Genomic DNA, 23,752 nt, shown 5'->3' with positions numbered 1-23,752 from the left:
GGCTTAGTCGGTTAAGCTTCTGTCTTTGGCTCAGGTCATGATCTCGGGATCCTGGGATGGAGCCCTGTGTTGGGCTCCCTGCTCAGCTGGGTGTCTGCTTGTTCCTCTCCCTCTGCACCTTCCCACCACCTGTGCGGTCTCTCCCTTTCAAATAAATGAAAAAAAAAAAAAACCTTAAAAAATAATAAGATAAAATGAAATAGGATATTTCTTGGGGTGCCTGGGTGTTTCGGTTGGTTGAGGATCTGACTCTAGATTTTGGCTCAGGTCATGATCTCAGGGTGGTGACTGAGACCCACTTTGGGCCTCTGCACTCAGGAGAGAGTCTTCTTGAGAGTCTCTCTCCCTCTCCCTTTGTCCCTCCCCCCCATGACCTGTGCATACACATGTACTCTCCCTCTAAAATAAATAAATGATCTTTTAAAATAGCAAGGTATTGCTTGATAACTTAAAAATTGTTTTTGTTTAATTGACTTATGTCAGGCCTGAGTAAACCTTTTTTTTTTTTTTAAACTAGGCTCCATGCCCAACGTGGAGCCCAATGTGGGGGTTGAACTCAGGACCCCAAGATCAAGACCTAAGCCAAGATCAAGAATCAGGTGCTTAACTGAGTGAGCCACCCAGGTGCCCCTGAGTAGATCATCTTAAAAAAACAAAAATAAAAACAAAAACACAACACCTCGTGTTGGAGAGCCTTTCTAGGAGCAGAGGTAGAGTGAATGCTGCCATTTCCAAATTGTTTGTGCCTGATTCGTTAGTGTTCTCTATAGTTAGCGATTTCTCCCTTCAAGGTACATTCCCATCTTTCTAGTTTAGTCAAAACTAGAAAATATTATCCGTATCCATTAAACTGGGCATACTGTAGAGTGCAGTATACATCAATAGGCCACCAGCAAACAATCTTGGGAAAAACCCTGTGAATGCTCCTGCCCTTTCCCTGGGAGAGACCTATTAAACATGAGAATCTCCGACAGAGGGACCAAATGAAGGCAGCGATGCCAGTCCATATTTTATATGTTACTTAACGTAAATTTCTGGCTCTTAAAGCTAAAAAATGTAGGTACGGGCAGAAGTTGTCATATTTTCTTTTCGCATATCCAGAGGACCACAGGAGGTCCTCACCTCAGATTGGTCTGCATGGGGTGTAGACTGCCCTGATTCATTCTCTTGCAACATCCCGGCTAGGGAAGTAGTTGAATAGTTTTCTTCTGTGTCAGAGAATATCATCCGTCTTTGGTGGCTCTGAAGAAAGTTTCCTTCCTAATGGGTGAGAGAATTTTACATTCTGTGGTATAATACTTGTAGTTGACACCTTAGCAATGGAGTAGGAGAAAGCTGAGCCCCAGGGTTAAAAACTGACCCAGGGAGGCTGGTGAGCACAGTGACCAAGAGCCTGGCCTTGGGCATGAGTCCAAACTTGATCCAGGTCCTGGCTCTGGTGCTTACAACTGTGTGACTTGAGGTAAATTAATCCATCCTAACTTCAATTTCCCCATTCAGAAAAAGTGGTACTACCTACTGCATTAGTTAGGATACGTGACAGGTAGCTCTGTGTGTGTGTGTGTGTGTGTGTGTGTGTGTGTGTATGACAGAGACAGAGAGAGAGAGAGCTCAAACCACAGTGGCTTGAAACATACAATTTTATTCCTTTTTCATGTTAAATTTCATGTACGCTGGGTTCCGAACTCATGATCAAAGTTTCCGTTGTTGCTCTTATGTCTCATTTGAACCACAGGAAGGAGGAAAAGAAAAAAGGAAGGCACACTGCTTTTCTTCCAAGAGCGTGAGTTGGAAGTGGTTTAAATCCCATTGGCCAAACCTTAGCGGCAGGGTCACAACCAACTGCAAGGCAGCACGGGAAATGTAGTATTTGCTGGTGGCCATGGGCCTAGCTCCAGTTTTCTAATTACTAAGGGAAGTCAGGAAAAATGGTAATTGGGACACAGCTAGCTGTCTCTGGAAGACCTGTCTCTCAGGATAGTTGTGGGGATTAAATAACATCATTTACCACAGACATGGTCTCATGGCTAAAAAACAAACCCGGACATCACTATTATTATCAATCTTTGAGTCTTTCGTTTTCTCTTAAGCAAAATGAATATTGATTGATTCCTCCATTCTGTAAACAGCTTTGAGTACTGAGCTTGTGTCAAGAGCGTCCTGCCTATCTCATGAATAGTAAGTGTGGAAACCCTAGTGACGTAAGTGGATGGGCTTTAAAAATATGTATGTATACGTGTATGTATTTATGTATTTATATTTATATATACATTTATTATTGTTACTCGTTTGCAAGGAATCATTCATCTTTCATGTTAGGATTTTCTATCTTTTTTTTTTTAAGATTTTTATTTATTTATTTGACAGACAGATCACAAGTAGGCAGAGAGGCAGGCAGAAAGAGAGGGGGAAACAGGCTCCCCGCAGAGCAGAGAGCCCGATGTGGGGCTCGATCCCAGAACCCTGGGATCATGAACTGAGCCGAAGGCAGAGGCTTTAACCCACTGAGTCACCCAGGTGCCCCTTTTCTTTCTTTTTTTTTTTTAAAAGATTTATTTATTTCAGAGAGAAAGAGTGCACATGAACAGGGGGAGGGGCGGAGGACGAGGTGGAAGAAGACAGGCAGACTCTCTGCTGAGTGGGGTTCGATCCCAGGACCTGGAGATCATGACCCTCGTGAGCAGAAATGCAGAGTCGGATGCTTTACCGCCCAGGTGCTCCTCATGTTGGGATTTCCTGAAGGCCTCGTATCACAAATGGAAAAAAGACTAAAAGAGACGTTCTACTATTTTTACCAAGGATATGAAAAATAAAATCCCAGGAAATAGGCTGATGATGGGGAGAGCTCATGGAGCTGGGGACGACAAGCAATAGGGCCAAACGGAGAAGCCCTGGATGGAGGATCTGAGCAGACGACCCGCATTAATCAGCTTGTGTTGCGTAACTCCCAAGTCCGTGTTTTATAACCGGGCTTTTTTGTCCCAGATCTATGGGGTGGCAATAGCTCTGCCCGGTTCTGCCAGGCTCTTCTTGGTTTTGTTCATGTCTATTTTTTTAAAAAAGATTTTATTTATTTATTTGTCAGAGAGAGAGAGAGAGCACAAGCAGGCAGAGTGGCAGGCAGTGGGAGAAGCAGGCTTCCCTGCTGAGCAAAGAGCCCGATGCTGAACTCGATCCCAGGACCCTGGGATTATGACCTGAGCCGAAGGCAGACGCTTAACTGACGGAGCCGTGCAGGCATCCCTCATGTCTTTTCATTCTAATGCTTCTGTCTAGGGCATGTTATGGGGGCGGATGGCAGGTGTTTAGGAGGTCAAGCTATATAATGCAAATGCATTTGGAGCTTTTATGTGTTTTCTTACAGCTTCGTTGAGATATAATTAACACATAACATTATACAAGTTCAAAATACAGAACGTGTTGATTTGACACATGAGTATATTCCAAAACGATGATCCCCATAGCACAGTAGCATCGGCTAATGTCTCCGTCCCATCCCACTGTTACCGTTTCTTTTTTGTGGTCAGAGCATTTAAGCTCTACTCTCTTAGCAACATTCAAGTACATGACACAGTACTGTTAGCTGCTGTCACCGCTGTATATTAGATGCCCAAATCACTGGATAACTGGAAGTTTGACCTTTTAGGATCCCATATATAAGTCCTATCATATAGTATCTGTCTTTCTCTGTCTGACTTATCTCACCTAGCATAATGCCCGCAAGTTTCATCCAAGTTGTTGCAAATGGCAGGATTTCCTTCTTTCTCGTGACGGAGCAATATTCCACTGTGTGTGTGTGTGTGTGCGCGCACCCACATATCTTTATCCATTCATCCACTGACGGACACTTACATTGTTTCCATATCTGGGCTGTTGTGAGGGACGCTACAGCAAACATAGGAGCGCAGATATCTCTAGCAGATTGGAGCCCCTATTTGGAAATGGCATATCCACTCACATTTTATTGACTAAAGCAAGTCACATGTCCATGTGCAAAGTTAACAGTATAGAGAGGTATTTTCCCTCTTACGAGAAAGCTTTGCGAGGGTAGGACAGGGGTAAAGAACTGTGCACGAGTAATACGGTCTACAGCACCTGAGTTTGAATTCTTAACTGGCTGATGTGACCAAGGGGCAAGGCCCTTAGCCTTCCGGAGCCTCATCCACAAATAGGGATAATTCTCAGAGCCCACATGGCTGCGTTTGTCGCATAAGAGAACCCCTGTAAAGCAGAGTTTCCCAATGGGATGTCACAAATGGATTATACGGGTGGCATGATATTGTATTTTTCAGACCACAGGCCAGCTGGGGGAGGCCTGGAACTTCCAGATCCTCAGCCCGTGACTTCCGGCCGCAAGCAGCCTGCCTGTGTGCTGGCCGCCGGAATGGTATTTTCTGCGAGTCACGATATGAAAAATGTGAGGAAGCCCTGGAAAGAAAAGCTCCCAAATCGTGCCTGGCTCTTGGTTAAGTTTTAAGCCAGGGTCGCTGGTAGAGGGAGAGGAGACTGGGGAATCCCACAGTTTGGCTGGAAATGAAGGCCTCAGTGGGAATCACCGACAGAAGCGAATTCCCCCCCAAACAGCAGCTTCAAAAAACTCCACTGGCTGCTTTGCTGGTTTCCTCTCTGTGACCCTATAGGGGTCATAACCCCTCCTCCCCCACCCCGGCAATTTGAGAAATCCTGGGAAAGAGGATGCGAAGACAATGTCCAGAGCCCACGCTCTGTGTGCCCAGAGTTGAAAGTTGAGTCTAAAAATATGTCTCGCTATAGAACACCAATTGTGGCTGTTTCTATAGGCATTCCGCAGCTTATTACGAATCTCCCCTAAAAGAAATTCCTGGAATTGTGTTCGTCTGTGAGTTGCTGGGAAGACACAGCGCCATTCTTGGTCTGGCAAGTGGTCAAGGCGGACTCGCAGGGGTTTGAAGTGGGAGCTGCTCGCTGCCGGTCTGCAGCCTGAGACTACGAGGCCAACGCTCTGGGTCTCTCTCAATTGAAATCTATCCCAGCTGCTGAGATTTGTCTTTTCTCACTACCGCAGGCGCGAGGATTCTCAGTGTAGACCAAAACCCCAGGGCAACAGCATGAGTCGTTTGCTGATTTGCTAGTTCCCCTCCCCCGCAGCCCCCCAAAATGTCTCTAGTCCTTAGGCTACTTATACTGCTAGACAAAGCATGTCTCCGTTGCTCACGGCAGAATTTCTCTCTTATTTTACTCTGGTATTTCTCTGCTACCCAGCATTGGTATGGTCAGGGGTCCAGTGTCCTAAAACAAATGGAAGAGTTGAGATTAACACAAGGAAATGAAGTTTTTTTTTTAAAGATTTTATTTATTTATTTGACAGAGAGAGATCACAAGTAGGCAGAGAGGCAGGCAGAGAGAGAGAGAGGGAGAAGCAGGCTCCCTGCTGAGCAGAGAGCCTGATGCGGGGCTCGATCCCAGGACCTTGAGACCAGGACCTGAGCTGAAGGCAGAGGCTTAACCCACCCAGGCGCCCCGGAACTCAAGTTTTTAAACTAGGAGAGTTGCATCCAATTTTCGTGTCCTTTCGAAATCATAGCTTTACCACATAAAGTGATTTCCATAGAATGACCAACCATTGGTTTGCTGGGCATGGATTTAACCTTCTTCTATTGTTAACTTCAACAGACATTTATTGAAAGGCTTTTATGTGTGAGATGCTGAAGACACAACAATACATAAGGCATATTTTCTGGCCCCAAGGAGCTTACATAGTGGGAGGAGCCTGTTAAATCAACACGATTCTGAATTTTCCAGTGTCAACAGCGACTCTAATATCTTGTACTGAATAGGAAGAAAAAAAAACCACATAAAATTCTCTGGCAATTAAACAGTACTTTAGATACACATTTTAAAAGTGTTGGTAACTAAGCAAGTCCCTCTCTCCAAGCTCATGACTTATAATGAGAGTCTCCTGTTACGTCTCTGGGGAGGAAGAAAAAGCAGTTGGTCAGTATTGTTGTGAAGGGAACAGGGAAAGGGACGTCGTCCTCAGACTGCTGCTAGGGCTGAGAGGGACCTAAATTGGTCAGGCTTTCAGGAACGTCAATCTGGTGATGTGCAAATGCCCGACAATGGGAGATTCTTTAAGTTGTGGAACATTCCACAAGGGAATACTATGTGAACCATAAAAATGGTGCTCCAGATAAATCATGAAATGGAATATGTTGTTGACTGAGAGAAATGCAAAACAGTAGACACAGTATAATTTCAATGGTGTAAGTATTTATATGCATAGACAAAACTTGGCAAACAGCATTGTGGCTATGTTAAAGGTGGTTATTTCTGAGTCTTGAGATTACAAGTGATTTTTAATTTGGACAGCGCTTTTCAGCACTTTTTGAATTTCCTACAAAGACCATGTATTACTATCATAATCAGAGATTGGTGGGGGGGAGGCTTTGGGGTTTTGGTTGGTTTTGTGTTTTGAGAAATAAAAGAAGTCTGGATCAGGTCATGTTCATTCCGGGCCTTGGGGTAGGGGCACAGAGGGGTGTGTGTGTGTGTGTGTGTGTGTGTGTGTGTGTTTGTATAATTCCAAGTAAAAATATTTACATTATGTGGCAGAATTAAAAACAGAAGCTTGGTAGCTGTTGGGATTTCTACTCATGTAGACTTTTCCAACTAGGCCTGTTGAAGAGACAGCTTCAATTCTTTTTATTTGTGTAAGCACTGAAATGAAAGGAAATTTAGCGCACTCTCAGGGAGAATATGAGCTCAGCGCTTCTAGACAAATCATCTGTCTTTGGTGATTTTTCACTGGAAATCTGGAGAAGTGTTTGCCGGGCTGGTGTTAGAGTTAGCTCATGGCTTCCCTCACGTTATTGAATTTATGGAGTTCAAGAAAGCTGATCTTTAATCTCAGATTTCAAATAAACTTGATTTTTTTTTTAAAGACTGGTTTTTAAAAAATTCGGTATCTACCTTATGAGACTGATGTGCTACCTACTGCATTAATGAGGCACCTTCATTATAAATTTTAAACATACTTGAAAGAAACAGAAAATTATGGAAAGAGCAGCAGTCTTCTATATTGCCCTATTTTCTTCAGATCCACACCCCAATATAAGTATTATAGATACAACTGAAGCTATCTTTGAACCCCCTATCCAATTCTACGTTCCCACCTTCCTTGTTAGAGGTAACTACCCTAGTGATTTCAATGGTTATCATTCCCATGTTATATGTAGTAATTTTTCTACATATTTTGCATCTGTAAACATACACATTTTTTCCTGAGTTTTTTCTCAACTTTTTTGAGGGGTACTTTTTCTAAATTTCTTCAATTTGCTTTTCTTTTTTGGTTGTTGTTTCTGAGATTTATCCCTTTTGGTAGATGTCATTGTAATTTTTTCCTTTTGGCGGCTGTATAATAGTCCAGTGTATGATTATGCCACAATGTATTTATCCTTTCTTCCATTAAAGGACCCTAACTTAGGTTGTTTGCAATTTTGTTTCTGTTTTTGCTGTTTCCAACAATGCTGCAATGAACATTGGTGAACTAGTAACCTTGTGTAGGGGATAAACCCATGAGTGGGATTGCTGGGTCACGGGCTCAGTGCATCTTCAGCCTAATTTGCTATAGCCAATGGCTCTTCCAGGTGGTCTTACCAGTCTATGGTTCCACCCTGAAGGTGTGAGTGTTCTTACAAATCTTTGCAATGGTTGATCATTCTTTAAATTTTTGCTGATCTGAAGGGCATGGCATGGTTTCTCATTGTTGTTTAATCTGACATCCCTAGTTAATACTGAGGTTGACCCTCTTTCTATATGTTTTTTAGCTATTGAGACTTCTTTTCCTGTCAGTGACATTTTTAGATTCTTTGGTTACTTTCTTGGGGAGTTGTTAGTCTTTTTCTTCTTGGTTTATTCTCATCTTAGCTTTAAATAAATAAGAAAAAGAAATCCATCCACCCATTCATTTAAAATACTTTTTGAGTGAAAACTGGGTGTGAGATGCTATGAAAGGAACATGAAAAATGCATAGTCTCTTCTATACAAATATTTGATTTATACTATTTTTGGTGATGCGAAGAGAAAGCTTTTTTAACCTTACATAAGTGTTGTATTAGGATGAACCGTGGCTTCATTTACATTATTTGTTCTTGAGGTTTATAGCAAACTATTCCTAATAATAATACAAAATTATGTGGTTACAATTATTGCTGTGTTGCCCCTTAATTGTCAAAACGAAGCACACATTCTGGAGTCTCGAATCAGAAAATAAAGGAAGATGGCCATGCTCCCCCAAGGTTATCTTATACTCATTATGCAGCAGCACATGTGGATGGTCAGGGGTACACAGAGAATGACTAATGCATTAATAAGGCTTACGTGTACCTCCCACCCCCTATAATTGCATTCCTTTCATTAGCTTTTACCCAGCTGGTCTGAGTTGCACAAACAAAATATTGTGTAAGATCAGCCCATTGATGGTAAATTCGGAACAATTTTTGTAAAACTCTTGCCAAGTTACATAGTGACCCCAGGGTCTTTAAACCAGCCAAAAAAATGTTAAGCAAAAACTGAATTAAATCTATTATCACAAATTTGTGCCCCATAATCTGATGAGACTTCCAGATGTCCAGCCTGAGACCATCTGCTGAATGTCTGTGGGCACACACTCCTGAAACATGTGCATGGATAAGAGTAACAGATCGAGGGCTTGGAGCTCTAAAACTCTGAGCAGTTCCTGCTTAGACATAAAAGTGCACAAGGAAAAACAAGTAAGAGAGGTTTTTTTGTTGTTGTTTGTGTGTTGTTTTTTTTAACCATTATTTTCTTTCTGTTGAATCAATTAGTTACTTTATTCTTGGAGTCTAATGACTTTTTCAACACATAATAAGACAGGCTCATTTCTCTCAAAGATAATGGACTATGTGATTTCAAATATTTTAAAAAGTAATGACAAAACCTTTGGGAGTTAGCTGCTAACTTAGGCTTGGTAATTATTCTGAGTAGCATGTTTTGTTCATTATGGTGTCTCTGTCTTATTTCAGGATTCTGAGAAAACAGAGTCTCAGAAGGAATTGCATCTACAGGAGGTTTATGGGGGGGGTGCTCTTGGGAACAACATTAGTGAGAAAGTGAGGGAAGCAGGAATGCACAGGGGAGAAGCTGGACTGAGGGGCAGTGGCAACAGAGGCCCCAGCCATTACTTCCCTACACGTTGGGTGATGTGACAAGTAATTTTGTGTTGACTTGGTTAGTCTATGGTACCCAGTTGCTCGGTCAAACACCAGGCTAAATGTAGCTGTGATGCTCTTTTTGGCAAGCAATAACATTTAAATCGGTATGCTTTCAGCATAACAGATTACGATCCAATAATGTGAGTGGGCCTCATATTATTGGTTGAAGACCTTAAGAGCAAGACCAAAGTTTCCTGAAGAAGAAGGAGTTTTTCTTAAGATTGCAACACAAAAACCCTGCCTGAGTTTTCAGCCTGCTGGAAATTTGACCTCTATAATATCAAAGCTCACCTGAATTTCCAGCTTTCCCTATAGATTTCAGGTTGACAGCCCCCACAATCATGTGAGTCAAGTCCTTAGAATATATCTCTTTTGCTGTCTGTCCAGGACCCTAGGGGTCTATGTTATGACTCTTCTATCAGGGTTTGCTGTAAACTGCATACTGTGTCTCTTCCCATCACAGTTTCAAGAACTCTGAAGAGTCTAAAACTTTACCCTACATGCAAGCTAATAAGTGAGCCTGCCACAGTTCTATTGACACTGGTAGAAGACAGGAGGCTGCCGGGTCAGAGATGAAGAGCAGTTTATTACTCTCAGCTATAGCACTAGCCAGACGATCAGCATTTTTAAACCAGTTCTCTGAATCCCAATTCCTGTAAAAGTGTCTCATCACACCTATGTCTGCAGTGGCTTGTTACAGAAGAGGGACCCCGTGTTTAGGGAACCCAAATATTTTATAATGCGCAGAAGGCATGCCTGCTCTTTCCTCCAGAGGGAAGTACTATCTTTATCTTCCAAAGCTGTTCATTATACAAACAACTTTGAAAAAAAACAGTCCAGAACAAAGGGCAGATAGCGCCTCATTCACAAAACATGCAGAAACACAAAAAAATCCATGGAAAATTGTCTTTCAACACAGATAGCTCTAGCATATGGCCTGCCGGGTTATGTGGTCCAAATGGCAGAGCTTCCTATGGGGGCCTGGGCCTGCTTCAGAGCCCTGTCCTTCTCTGGGCTCTTCCAAAGTTGGCAGCCTTCCATGTCACCTGGTCAGCTAATTGCGATAATGCTCAAACATTTAGAATATACTTCTTCTAGAACACCCGAAAGCATGAGGTTTTCTTCCCAGAGGTGGAGATAAAAGAAGCACACTTTAGAAAATATGTACCCATACGTCCTGGATTACTGGACTCTTACAAAATTTTTTAATGTGTTAGGCTTCTGAATCTTCACAAGGTTTATCTTTGACTCTCTGGAATGCATGGGTCTTATGAAAGCCTCCACAAAATCTGCTACTTCCTGTTTATCCAGTCTGATGAACATCATGCCATTGATATAGTGGACCAATCTGATGCTTTGTGGTATTTAAAGGTTGTCCAGATCCCTTTGGAATATATTACACACAGCACAGAAGAGGGAATATAGCTGGGGACGAGTCTCTAAAAATATACACTTATCTTTAAGTGTATAAAAATATAGGTTTTGATCCCTCTTCCTTGTATGGATGGAAAGAATCCATTCACAAAGCTACTACACCAAGGATAAGACATTTGGCACAATAGCTGTAATGCATTGATTTTGCATTTTGTTAATTGATCGAGTTTGCAGTTGTCCTCCAGGATCCATCTGGTTTTTGTAGGAACCAGACTGGTAGGTCTGAAGGTATCACTAATCTCTACCATTCTTCGTGGGATGTGAAATTGTTCTGATGCTTTATTTTGGTTGGGTGAGCAAGTTTCAGAGACTTCCATGTGTCTTTCTTCACCGTGACCACTCTTATACCACTGGCCAAGTAACCCATGTAGAACTCTGTCAATTACCAAGTACGTCCATTGTATGTATACACTTGGCGACTGGGGAAATGATCATCAGATGAGCCTTTGGACTCTTTGGACTAACCTAGGCCTAACTTACTTGGATCTCATATGCTCCCACTCTAACAGGGCACTTCTGACAATGTTTGAGAGCCTTAGGTATGGTCCACAAAATCTGAACCTTTTGTCGAACAGTCCTCAAGAATCTTGATTTTTATCTTTGCTCAATATATGGTTACATGAGTCAATGGTCATAGGTCCCTTCAGTTAAGGACCAAAAGAATCATTATTGAATATGTTTACTGTATATTCCATAGCCAGGCCTTTTCTCATGGAACTTATGTCTTCTTTAGTCAATGAATGCTGGATGTGAGAACTCAGATGTACAAAATCAGACAGGGGATCATGACTAAATAGTGGGGCAGCTACCTTTAGTCTCCTGATTATTCATCTTTGATTTTTTTTTTTATTTTATAAATTGAGCAAAACCTTTGGGGGCTACCCATCTATCTTGCCCCTAGGTATTCTGTGTTCTATCAACCATCTTTATACCTCTCTGAGATCAGGTCTCTTTGAGGCCAATTTAACCTCTCTGCCCATTATGATAATTGCACTCATTTTGCTTCTGATTTTTAAGTTCCACTACTTAACCTTTATTATTTTAGGATTCTGTCACCCTCAATGTTATTGATGAGCTCAGTTCTATAACAACATGGGCTACCATTGGTCATTGCCTAGCACAGAAATCGGCAAACTACTGCCCATGTGCCAGACCCAGCCTATTGCCTATTTTGTAAATAAAGTTTTTTTGGAACACACAGCCATGTTCATTCATTTACATTTTGTCTATGGTGACTTTTGTGCTACAACAACAGAATCAAGCAGTTGTGGCCGAGACCATATGGTTTGCAAAGCACAACGTATTTATTCTCAAGCCCTTTATTAAAAAAAGTTTGTTGATGTCTTCTATAGAGGACAGCCATCTCAATAATGTTGGTCTCTGTTGACTGCTCCATTGGTGATTGCTTTAGTAAAGAGGCGTCCTCTGGGCCTTCCCATGGAACATAGTCAGTGGGTACGTTAGGTACCCACTATCTTAGGTAGTCTTTCTTTTTTCCTGAGTCTTTGATTCACTTCTCATCTTCTGCCTCTTTAGTCTCTCTTTAGGGCCCCCTATTGGTAGAACCTAATAAGAACAGCTGTAGTTTATAGTCACCAGGAAGCAGAAATGTATTTTGCAGCAGCCCAAATTAGAGTTTAGAAAGTGAAAAAAATAGATTACTAAAGAGCCCAAGAAGCAGAATGTAAGTGCGAAGATCAGTTTAGAACTCTTATTGTAGTAACTTAAGAAAGGCGATGGCAGGGGTCCCTGGGTGGCTCAGTGGGTTAAAGCCTCTGCTTTCAGCTCAGGTCATGGTCCCAGAGTCCTGGGATCAAGCCCCACATGGGGCTCTCTGCTCAGCAGAAAGCCTGCTTCCTCCTCTCTCTCTGCCTGCCTTTCTGCCTACTTGTGATCTCTGTCAAACAAATAAATAAAATCTTTAAAAAAAAAAAGAAAAGAAAGGCGATGGCAGTAGAGATGGAGAGAGGGAATGGATTCAAGGCACATTTGAAATTTATGTTAACAGTGCTCTATGCAGAGAGTAAGAGGAGAGAAGACAGGGGACTAACTAACTGGATGAGAGTGGCATCCACTGATGTTGGGAACACTGAAAGAGGACCAACTTTGTGGGTGAACAGTCTTGTGGTGGGAAGTGAGTTGGCCTGGGACAGACAGGGAGCAGTTGGGGAGGGCAATTCAGGGTGGTAGAAAAGTCAACAAAAGAACAAGCTAAAAACAAACAAACCAACACCCTGCAATTGTGTTCAGGGGACAGTGGGTCTGCCAGCTTGCCTGGAGGGAGGATCCGAACAGAAAGGAGGGAGAAAGGGGGGGATATAACCACAAGTGTTGTAGCCCACACAGCTGCAGAGCCATTAACATGGTCCTTTGGACATACACTAACCATTAAATGCTTAGCTTGTTTTTCTTTTTAAAAAGTTTTCTTGAGATGTTGTTCATTTAAAGTATACAATTCAATGGTTTTTAGTAGATTCACAGAGTTGTCCTGTCATCACTACAACCTAATTTTAGAATATATTCCTGACCCCCAAAAGGAACTCCATTCCCATTAGCAGTCCATCACCTTCCCTTCCTTCCACCCCCAGCTGAACTTTCTGTCCCTATAGATTTATCTATCCTGGACAATTCCTATAGATGGACTCAGACGATATGTTTTTGTGTCTGTCTTCTTTCACATAGCATGTTTTCAAGGTTCTAAATATTTAGCTTTGAGACTCATGTGTATGTTTTGAGAATGAATGGCTAAAACCAGGGGGAGAATAAAGTTTGAGTTATTTCATCCAAAAAGTGTATTTTAAGTTTTTCTAATGTTTATTCCTTTGAACCATCTACCACAAATGAAAACATGAAGCAAAAAAAATAGCATTTTAGGAGCATTAAGAAAATGTTAACAAAATGGTAAGAGGAGAGGATGGGAGTTTAATTCTTGAGTTTTACGTCATCCCATATTTTGATTAAGATATTGTTGTTTTGTGGGAGAGTCTGGGTGGCTCAGTCGGTCAAGCATCCAACTCTTGATTTTGACTCAGGTCATGATTTCAGGGTCATGAAATCCAGCCCCACATAGACCTCTGTGCTGGCCGTGAAGCCTGCTTAAGATTCTGTCTCTCCTGACTTGTTAATTTTAGCCATTCTGACTGGTATGAGATGGTATCTCATTGTGGTTTTAAACAGCATGGAGGTTCCTCAAAAAGTTGAAAATAGAGCTACCTTATGACCCAGCAATTGCACTACTGGGTATTTACCCTAAAGATACAGATGTTGTGATCTGAAGGGGCACGTGCACCCGAATGTTTATAGCAGCAAAGTCCACAATAGCCAAACTATGGAAAGAACCTAGATGTCCATCAACAGACGAATGGATAAAGAAGATGTGGTATGTATATGCAATGGAATAGTATGCAGCCATAAAAAGAAATGAAATCTTGCCATTTGCGACAATGTGGATGGAACTAGAGGGTATTTTGCTTAGCCAAATAAGTCAATCAGAGAAAGACAACTATCATATCTCCCTGATACGAGGAAGTGGAGATGCAACAGTGGGGGAGGTTTGGGGATAGGAAAAGAATAAATGAAAGAAGATGGGATCGGGAGGGAGACAAACCATAAGAGACTCTTAATCTCACAAAACAAACTGAGGGGGGCCGGGGGTAGGGGGTTAGGGAGAGGGTGGTGGGGTTATGGACATTGGGGAGGGTATGTGCTATGGTGAGTGCTGTGAAGTGTGTAAACCTGGCGATTCACAGACCTGTACCCCTGGGGCTAATAATACATTATATGTTTATAAAAAAATTAAAAAATTGGGGCACCTGGGTGGCTCAGAGGGTTAAAGCCTCTGCCTTCAGCTCAGGTCATGATCCCAGGATCCTGGGATCGAGCCCCACATCGGGCTCCCTGCTCAGCAGGAGGCCTGCTTCCTCTCTCTCTCTCTCTGCCTGCCTCTCTGCCTACTTGTGATCTCTCTCTGTCAAATAAATAAATAAAATCTTTAAAAAAATTTTTTAAAAAATATTCTGTCTCTCCTATCGCCCTCCCCTCCCCTGCTTGCATGCATGCTCTTCTCTCTCTCTCCAGAAAAAAAAAAAAAAAGATGTTGCATTTTGTGAAAGTCTAACTATTTCTCTCTAACTTTATGTTAGCCTGTTCAGTCTTTATCTGGCAGATTTTGATGAGTAAATTAAGAGTCAGACCGCCTCAGTTTGATTCTGGCTCTGTCACATAAGTTGACCCTGGGCAAGTGGTAAGTCATTCAACCCTTCTGTGTCTTAAAGTCTTATCCGTAACATGAGTCTTATCATGTAAGTCTTATCATGTAACATAATAAGAGGACTTCTGTAAAAACTGTATATATGTTGTAAAAATTAAATGAATGAATATAAGTAAAATATTTAGAACAGTATCTGGCACAGAGCTATATTATTATTATTCAATGCCTTTGACATTTATGCTTAAAGAAACCATTTGCCTCTTCCTCTTCTACCCCCTGACAGGTATGTGGAGAAAATGAATAATTAGGCCAGATGGAGGAATCAATTCTTTCTTTCTTTCTTTCTTTCTTTCTTTCTTTTTTTTTTTTTACAAACTCCATTGCAGGGTATATGTTAATGTAGTGGATATCATTCTTGCGTAACCCAATATCCACTTGCCTTCTCTTCCTTAGTACTAGAGCTTGAATTCCAAGCTTGGACAAATCTCTCTTACAGCTAGGTATGGCTTTGTGACCACGTTCTAGATGGTGAGATAAATGGAATTGTTGTGGGGGCTTCCAAGCTGCTGAACAGTAGCTGCCTCAGCTTGTAGGGGCTTTTTGTCCTTCTGTCTTCCTATCTTCTAACCTTCAATTTGAGGTGATGGCGGCAACTCCAGCAGCCATCTTAAATCGAGACGGTGGATGCCATATTGTGAGAATAGCTGCAGAGACAGGAGCCTGTGTCTCTGAATCTCTGAAGACAGCATAGCACTGTTTGACTCCAGAATTCTTTAACATGAGTGTGAAATCAGCTTTTTCTTAGGTAAGTCACTGTAATTTTGCTTATTTGACCTCTGCTATTAGAAGTCCACCTGTCCTGACTCATAAAAGCTAGTTTCTGTATTTATTAACTGATTCTTTATTCATTCAAATGTTTCTTGAGTCCCTACTCTGTGGTAAGTCCTGAAGAGTTCAAGAAATCTCTTGAAATGTTTCCGTCTTCAGGTCATTGGTCTCATGGAGATGAGTTGTGGCTCCTACAAACCCAAATGGAATATTATACAAAATGATTATGTTTGTGTTAAAGTATCTTTCTAGTTTTAAAAATGGAGCTGTCTAATGATCTAAAGATCACAAGTTCAGAGAAAAGAATGAAGATGCCCTGGAAGAACCGTTGGGGATGTAATTGTGGGATGTGGAGACTTCTAGAAATTTGTTTTGATTTTGCTTCCTGCTCCTTGGCTCTGAATTCTTCCCTGCCTCTGCCTTTTGTTGAAGATGACATAATCTCTCACTCTCACCAGCGGAAAGTGAGTTGACCTTTGTCTCTACAACCATGAAAGTTCCCATAAAGCCTTCCATCTTTAAGATGCGAGGGAAGCAGAAGCAAAAGTATACAGGGGATTGTGATGATAATGATCATATGCTCTGTATCTTCAAAATAAAAATCACCAAGTAATCCAGGATGCACACAGTTATCTGGTCAAGTTGCTATTCATAGACATATTTAGGTTAGATCTATCTACACAAAAGGAAACCATTGATGTTACAAAGCTTCAGGAACTCATTCGATAAATATTAATTGAGCATCAACTACAGACTTGGCTTCAGAAATGGGGGGAGGGCAGCACAATCAGAATGGTCCCTGTCCCCTTGTTGCTTAGAGTTTCCCACAGCCCCCTTCCTTCCCCTGATGAGAATCATTCACATTCCCACCCCATCTTTACTTCAAACATACATGTGAATCATACAGAATTGGACCGTTAACACGGAGGTACGAGTAAAACTGCCTCAATTCAACCTTTGACCCAGTGTCACTCACTCTTAAAAATATAACAGATTGGGGCGACTGGGTGGCTCAGTGGGTTAAGTCTCTGCCTTTGGCTCAGGTCATGATCTCAGGGTCCTGGGATCGAGCCCCATATCGGGCTCTCTGCTCGGCGGGGAGCCTGCTTCCCCCTCTCTCTCTGCCTGCCTCTCCGCCTACTTGTGACCTCTCTCTGCCAAATAAATAAAACCCTTTAAAAAAAAAAAATAACAGATTTACGGGTGCCTGGCTGGCTCAGTTGGGGAAGCATGGGACTCTTGATCTCAGGGTCATGAATTCGAGCCCCACGTTGGGGGTAGAGATTACTTTAAAAAAAAAAATGACAGATTTATTTTTCCAAAGAATACCCCCACTTTATTGTACATAAGCCATGTTATACCTAAGTCTTAGGGGAATATGACAGGGATAAGATATGAGCCGCCCTTGGAGAATTCTATACAATAAACATTTGTTTACCTCTCCAGGAAACCACTCTCCCCATGCAAATTAAATCCAATGTGTTTCTGGGGCAAATACTCAGTATCCTTTTTCTCCCCTGTACCTTCAAATCATCCTCACCTATTCAATGTAAACCATATTTACAAGGCAGGTTTTGTTGTTGTTGTTGTTGTTGGTTATTTTGTTTTTCAATATCTGGAGTATAATTGAGATAAAATATGGGTCACTGAATAAAAGAGACGTATTTTTCCTTCAACAAGAAGCCCTTTGATCTATTTAAATTCATCAATAATAGATTAAGCACATTACCATTTTATCCATTTTCCACAACCTCAAATCAGTTTCAAACTGAGTAAAAAAAAAAAAAAAAAAACCCACTACATTTTATGTTTGTATGTCTTTCAAACAGCACAAATTTGACAGGTTGGCATTTGTTTCGAATTCTGATATGGGGGGAAACTGTGTTTCATTGATGTGATAAAAACAAAGAGAAGTCACCAAATTAAAAGGGCTTGCTTCTCTTTTAAGGAAAAAAGACTGGACGTACTATCAACAGTTGTATTTTTCAGTTCACTTTTTTCCTCGTTCTCCCTCCCTGACACCAATCTAATTTGCTCTTGCATTAAATAATTCAGCCCTTTTCCTTTGTAACGGGTTGTATTTGGGGAGATGAAGACAAACTGCTTAGACCTTGAAAACCACATGGGCTCCTCGGATAGATGGCATCTGTGAGGACTCAGAACTCCCTCTACATTCTATAGGGAAAAAACAGAGCCAGGTGCATTTCTTCCCAAATCAAATTAGCTGCAAGATGCCACATCCAATTGTGGCAAATTGATGTGAGAGTTTGTGATGTCTGCAGCCGCTCTTCCAGCAAAGGTCACCACGAAAAGGCACAGACACCGGGCGGGCGGGGGTGGGTGGGGGGTGGCGAGGGGGGGTACAAGCAACTTGTGTTCAAGCCGCTCTGACAATAGCAGGGAAGATATAAAATGCAATCAGCTTTTTGAAAATTGCAGGAGAATCCAGTTGTAAGTATGTATTCTAATTGGATTTACTGTGCCATCATTTACCTCTTTAAGGATGTTAACATAACATTATGTTTAATTGAAAAAATGGGTAGTTAACTATTCAGAAGAGACTCTCCAGCACCCCCCCCACCATGAGCCACAGTCTAATCAGGCAGAAAATATAGGGTGCCCTAATCACATCGCCAGTTTTCACATTTCTTAAATAAAATTTACTTATTTACCACCGAAAATTAACAAAAAATGTTGACATGTGACAAATTTGCCCATCTTGATGGTTGTTTTTAAAGATCTCCCCTGACATTAACAAGTTTACATCATGCTTTATGACATTTAATTAGTCATATTTTATTTAATTAGCATGGTAAGACATCTAAAGCAATTCCAATGTTTTCTGAAATGCCCAAACAGGAGACAGCAGTCCCGTACGTCGTAAGAGACCAGGCAAATATCTGCCCATCCACTCACCCCACGGTCTGCTCTTTGGGCCAGATCTGGCAGGCTGCTCTAGCTGAGAAATGGGACTATTTTAAGATTTCAACAAACTATTTCAGGACCCTCATCAAAGTTTGGCTGTAAAGTGCACGTACTTTCCCAAGCCAATTTAACCCAGGACTTGTCTCTGCTTGGAGGTAAAAATAACGTTATTTGCTGCACCTGGTGAGATTCTAGTAGAACGGAATGTTTTTGTTTTTGTTTTTGAAGATTTTATTTATTTTTGTGAGAGACAGTGCAAGCAAGCATGAGTGGGGGGGAGGGGCAGGGGGAGAAGCAGACTCCCCACCGAGCAGGGAGCCGATGACCAGGGACCAGATCCCAGGATCCCGGGATCATGACCTGAGGCGAAGGCAGATGCCCAACCGACTGACCACTCAGGCATCCCAGAACTGAATGCATTAAATAATGAATGGATAAATAACAGTATTATCTTGGAGGAGCTCGGTTTCATGAAACTGAAATACTTTCTTCTCAATTCCTCATGTACTTTCTTTTCACAACTACCGATGGTTTTCAGAGTGCCAAGACGCTGCTGGAAATACAAGTCTTGAAGAGACTGAGCATGTATGAAGGACTTCTTATGTGTTGGGCATCATGGAGAGCAAGCTCCTGCATTTCATTCTAGCTCACCTCCTAGGAGGTAGGGCGCCATTACCACTCCCATTTGTCAGATGGTGAAATCAAGGCTCGGAGATGCTTCCTAACAGCTGGCAAACAAGTGACAAAGTTAAGGGTCAAAACCAGAGCTTCTAGGAGTAGATCAGGCCCCCTGCAAAATATCACCCACCCCTCCGAGGCAGGTCTGTGCTCCAAGGCAAGACCTCAGCGATGGTCACAGCCAGGCTGCTGGATTCCAGATCCAAAGCGAGAGCGCTCAACTTGCCTACATCTCGGCTTAACTCCTTGCTGGTCAGGAGTTAGGCTGGTTCTACTCCTTTAAAAAAAATATATATATATCTAAACAATTCAAAACACTACAGAATATTCTGTAATAAAAAGTACCCCCAAACCCACAATGGAGTGTTTCTCTCAAATTCCAGAATGTAAATTCTGCTTCCCTCCTACCATAGCCTGGTAGAAAAACCGAGTCACCTGTCCTGCCGCAGTTTGCCCCATTATATTTCATTTTAATGCTTCTGTAAACCCGAATGGTGCCTCCAAACTTAGTGAATTTTTTTCTGTACAGACAGAAGCGGGTTCAACTTTTTAAACTCCAACGAGGAAAAGAATTACCTTTGTTTTATGTAGGTGGGTCAACAAAGATGTCTGAATTAAGGGGGGCAGTGATGGGAGAGGAGTGGGAAATCTGCTCTGTCTTCACCCCAACTTCACAAAGATCCCCTCAGGGGGGTCTTTAAAAACTGCCCACACAGATCTCTTTCAGCTTTGGACTGCTTCCATTTGGAAGTGAGATAAATGTAACTGCATCGCGTTTAACTGAAATATTCCAAAGGATACTTGTCCCCTGTATGTAAGGTGGCTCCCACCGGTTCCACACTCCCCCGCCCTCCTCCAAATAAGGAATGCAGATGTAGGTTTTATGCTAAAATAGCAGAGCTCTAAGTGCATTAGGAAAATCATTTCAATATAGCGTTTACGAATGCAGACGACTTTGAAAATGAAACAAGGCAGCTACAATGGCTGAGGCGCCAGAGATGGAATAAATATCACTTAGCCAATTACCAATTATCCATGCTAATGAAGAATGAGGCAGAGCCCTGATAAATTAAAACCCCAAATAAACCGAATGTTGGTTTAACCAATGAGTCTTCCCCTTTTGCAACAGAGTCCGAGGAACAGCTATAAAAAGATGGATCTGAATTTTACTTCCCCTGCCCTTCCTCCACCTGCCCACCCTCTGACTGTGGTTCTCTGATGGGCAGGAAACCGGTCAAAGGGCAGACAGCTGGAGGGAACTCAAAGGGAGTAGGGGGGGACCCACAGAGTGGAGAATCTGCCCCTGGATAATTGAGAGTTGATTGGATACACAATGGCCTCCTATTGTCCACTTCTCATTTTGGATAAGGGGCCAAAGCCAAGCCTGACATAAGTACTCTTTCCTGGACCTTCCTCTCCTGGGCCAGCTGTGAGCATTCATGGGTGACAGGCGGGTCGGGCGCATTCCTCGCTTCACTCCTCTCCCCTCTGAGTCATCGGAGATTGAGCTAGAAAACTCCAGCCCTACCAGAAGTTTGGTTCTTGCCATTTTGTATCACCTTAGTCTGGGTCAGAGGCTGGGAAGGACTGAAGAGGGCTGGGGAGAAATATTTTTTTTTTTTTTTAATTTCTTTGACACAGAGAAAGAGATCACAAGTAGGCAGAGCAGCACACAGAGAGAGAGCGAGGGGGGAAGCAGGCTCCCCGCTGAGCAGAGAGCCTGATGCGGGGCTCGATCCCAGGACCCTGGGATCATGACCTGAGCTGAAGGCAGAGGCTTAACCCACTGAGCCGCCCAGGCGCCCCTGGAGAAATATTTTTAGATGATTTGATACCCAGAGCTTCAGACTACAGCATTTCGTGGGCCTGTTGTGTCCCTGACTTTTGCCATGCCTGTCTTCCTCTTTTCTTTCTCCCACCCTATGAATCCGTCCTTCATCTGGATTCTTTCCCCTACCGATTAATGCTTTAGTGTTCCACCTTCTCATTCCTGTCCTTTGCCCTATCTCTGCTTTGGTGGTGGTTGTCACATCTCTCGGCCTCACATACATCTTGCATGTGACTGGGGTAATACCTGGTTTTCTGAAGCTCGGTAAGGCCCCCTGCCCAGGGCTAACGTGAAGCCAGGAAGCAACTGTATGGCCATATCATTTGCTCAAATGTCTGAGCCCCTCAAGTGCATCTCTGCTAACCCGGCCTTCTCAGCCTATCATCTCCCCATGTCGCAGCAACTAAAGGGTTAAAGCAGAGCCCAGCAGGGGATGTAGTTGCATCCATTCCGTTTGGTTGGTGCCATTGCCCTGTCCCTTTGCAAAGACAACCTGCCTCACCTCCTCTTAGCTCAGGGGCCCTCAAAGGTAACCCCAGGAACCTACAAGGCTGTGTTTTTTGTTTTTTGTTTTAAGATTTTATTTATTTATTTGACAGAGAGAGACACCATAAGACAGGGAACACAAGCAGGGGAAGTAGGAGAGGGAGAAGCAGGCTCCCCACTAAGCAGGGAGGCCTATTCGGGGCTCCATCCCAGGACTGTGGGATCACGACCTGAGCCGAAGGCAGTTGCTTAACCAACTGAGCCACCCAGGCACCCCAAGGCTAAATTTTATAGGCAGTAGTGGAGGAATAAGTATAAAATGTTCAGTATTTTATATTCAGTATCAGTCTAGTTTGCAGACTAGAAGTTGCTTTCAAGTACTAGGAGCAGGGTTCTGACTTGTCGATGGCTGCAAGCGTGAGAACGTAATATAATTGGAGGACAAGTTTCCCACTTACTTTAGAATTCCAAAACCGGTTCACAGACCTGTGCCTTTGTGCATACTCCTTGCTCTACCAGAATGCCCGTCCCAACCAAGCATGCCTGGCAGACTGCCACTGATCTTCTAAGACTCTGCTCATGTGTCCCTTCTTCTGGGCAGTCTCCAATGACCCTTGTCTCTTTAAGGGGTCCTTGGGTACCCCCAGAGGCAAGCGCCCTTCTTCTCAGAGCACATACCACCTTGCTTTGGTGGTGTCTGCGAAGCCCTCTCTCTCTTCCACTCAGCCGGTGTTCCTCAACCTTGGCAGCACATTGCGAGCACCCGGGGAGTTATAAGACACACCAGCAATTAGTTCTCTGAGATTCTGATTTAATTGGGAAGAGGTGAGACAGGAGGGCTGAGGGATTTAATACTACCTCAGGTGATTCTAACATGGAGCCAAGTTTGAGCACCAGTTGAGGGGCATTCCTGGGGGTCCCTCAGCTTTATAATCTCTATTCCTTGACCTGGTGCTGGGTGATCTTAAAGGACCTGGGGCAGAGGCTGCCAACTTTCCCCCCAGATTTATTTTTCCTTCTCTGGGAGAAGTGGTAAAATTTTTAGCTGCAAGTACAGGGCTAGTTAGGAGAAAGACTTCATTTCCCATCTTCCCCATAGCTAGGAGAGGCCAAGAACATTAACTGTGGTCAATGGGACATGAGCAAAAATAGTGTGGGCAATTTCTAGGTTATGCCCTTGAAAGAGTAGTTGTACACTTCTGTGGCCTCTTTTCTCCCTCCCTGCTGTCTGGAATGCTGTTCTGTGGGTGGCGGTGGGCCGCCTTGGACCACGTGAACAAGAGTGACCTAATAGAGGGGACCAGATCCATGACCCGTGGAACCATGATGCTGCCCTAGAGAGAGATACGGCCGGAGATCAGGATTATTTACAGTCTCTGTGATAGTACCCAGCTGTTAGTGCCTGACTAACTTGGAACAATTTTATATTTTGCTACCAGAAGTCTGATACTCGAGCTTGATGATGCTGGCAGAACTCATGCTAACTCCACTCCAGTCAGGCAGCCAACCCTGTCTCTCCCCAGGAGCATCGACTTGGGGCTCTGATGGCTCCTCATTACTCTCAGGCTAAAAGGCCAAAATCCATGACATGGACCACAAAGCATGGCCTTGTTAGGCCGTGTCTGCCTCTCCAGACTCATACTGCCCTCCCTCCCCTGAGTCTCTACATCCCCATCTCACTGACCTTCTCTTGGTTCCTCAAATGAGCTGCACCCTCTTCCACTACAGGGCATCTGTCTGGAATGGTCTTGCCCCACGTTCTCACGTGGTTAACTTTAGCTTAGCCTGGTGTCCTACAGACCTCATCCCGATGGTCCCTTCCTCAGGTCCCACCTGGCCTCTCTAGGTAACCCCCGTATCAACAGATCCGGAAACTCTGTGAATTCACCACAGCTGTGATTTTGCATTTACTGGGATGGTCATCGGATTAGCAACTGTCTACATCACTACACTGTTAGCGCTACAGGCGCAAGGCCCGTGGTTGTTTTGGCTCACCATTGACTCCCCGGGGCCTACCACTGAGTGAAGCATATAGTAGGGGCTCAGTAAATACGTGTTGACTAAACAGATGGAGATATGAGGAAACCCAAGAAGGTAACCCTTCTCTTCCATTGCAGAACCAGGCAGAGGCAGGAAAGATGGAAAACATAG

The sequence above is a fragment of the Martes martes genome, assembly GCF_963455335.1.
Source record: "Martes martes genome assembly, chromosome: 2".
In the NCBI taxonomy this organism is placed as follows: domain Eukaryota; kingdom Metazoa; phylum Chordata; class Mammalia; order Carnivora; family Mustelidae; genus Martes; species Martes martes.
Note: the sequence above shows the minus strand (reverse complement) of the source record.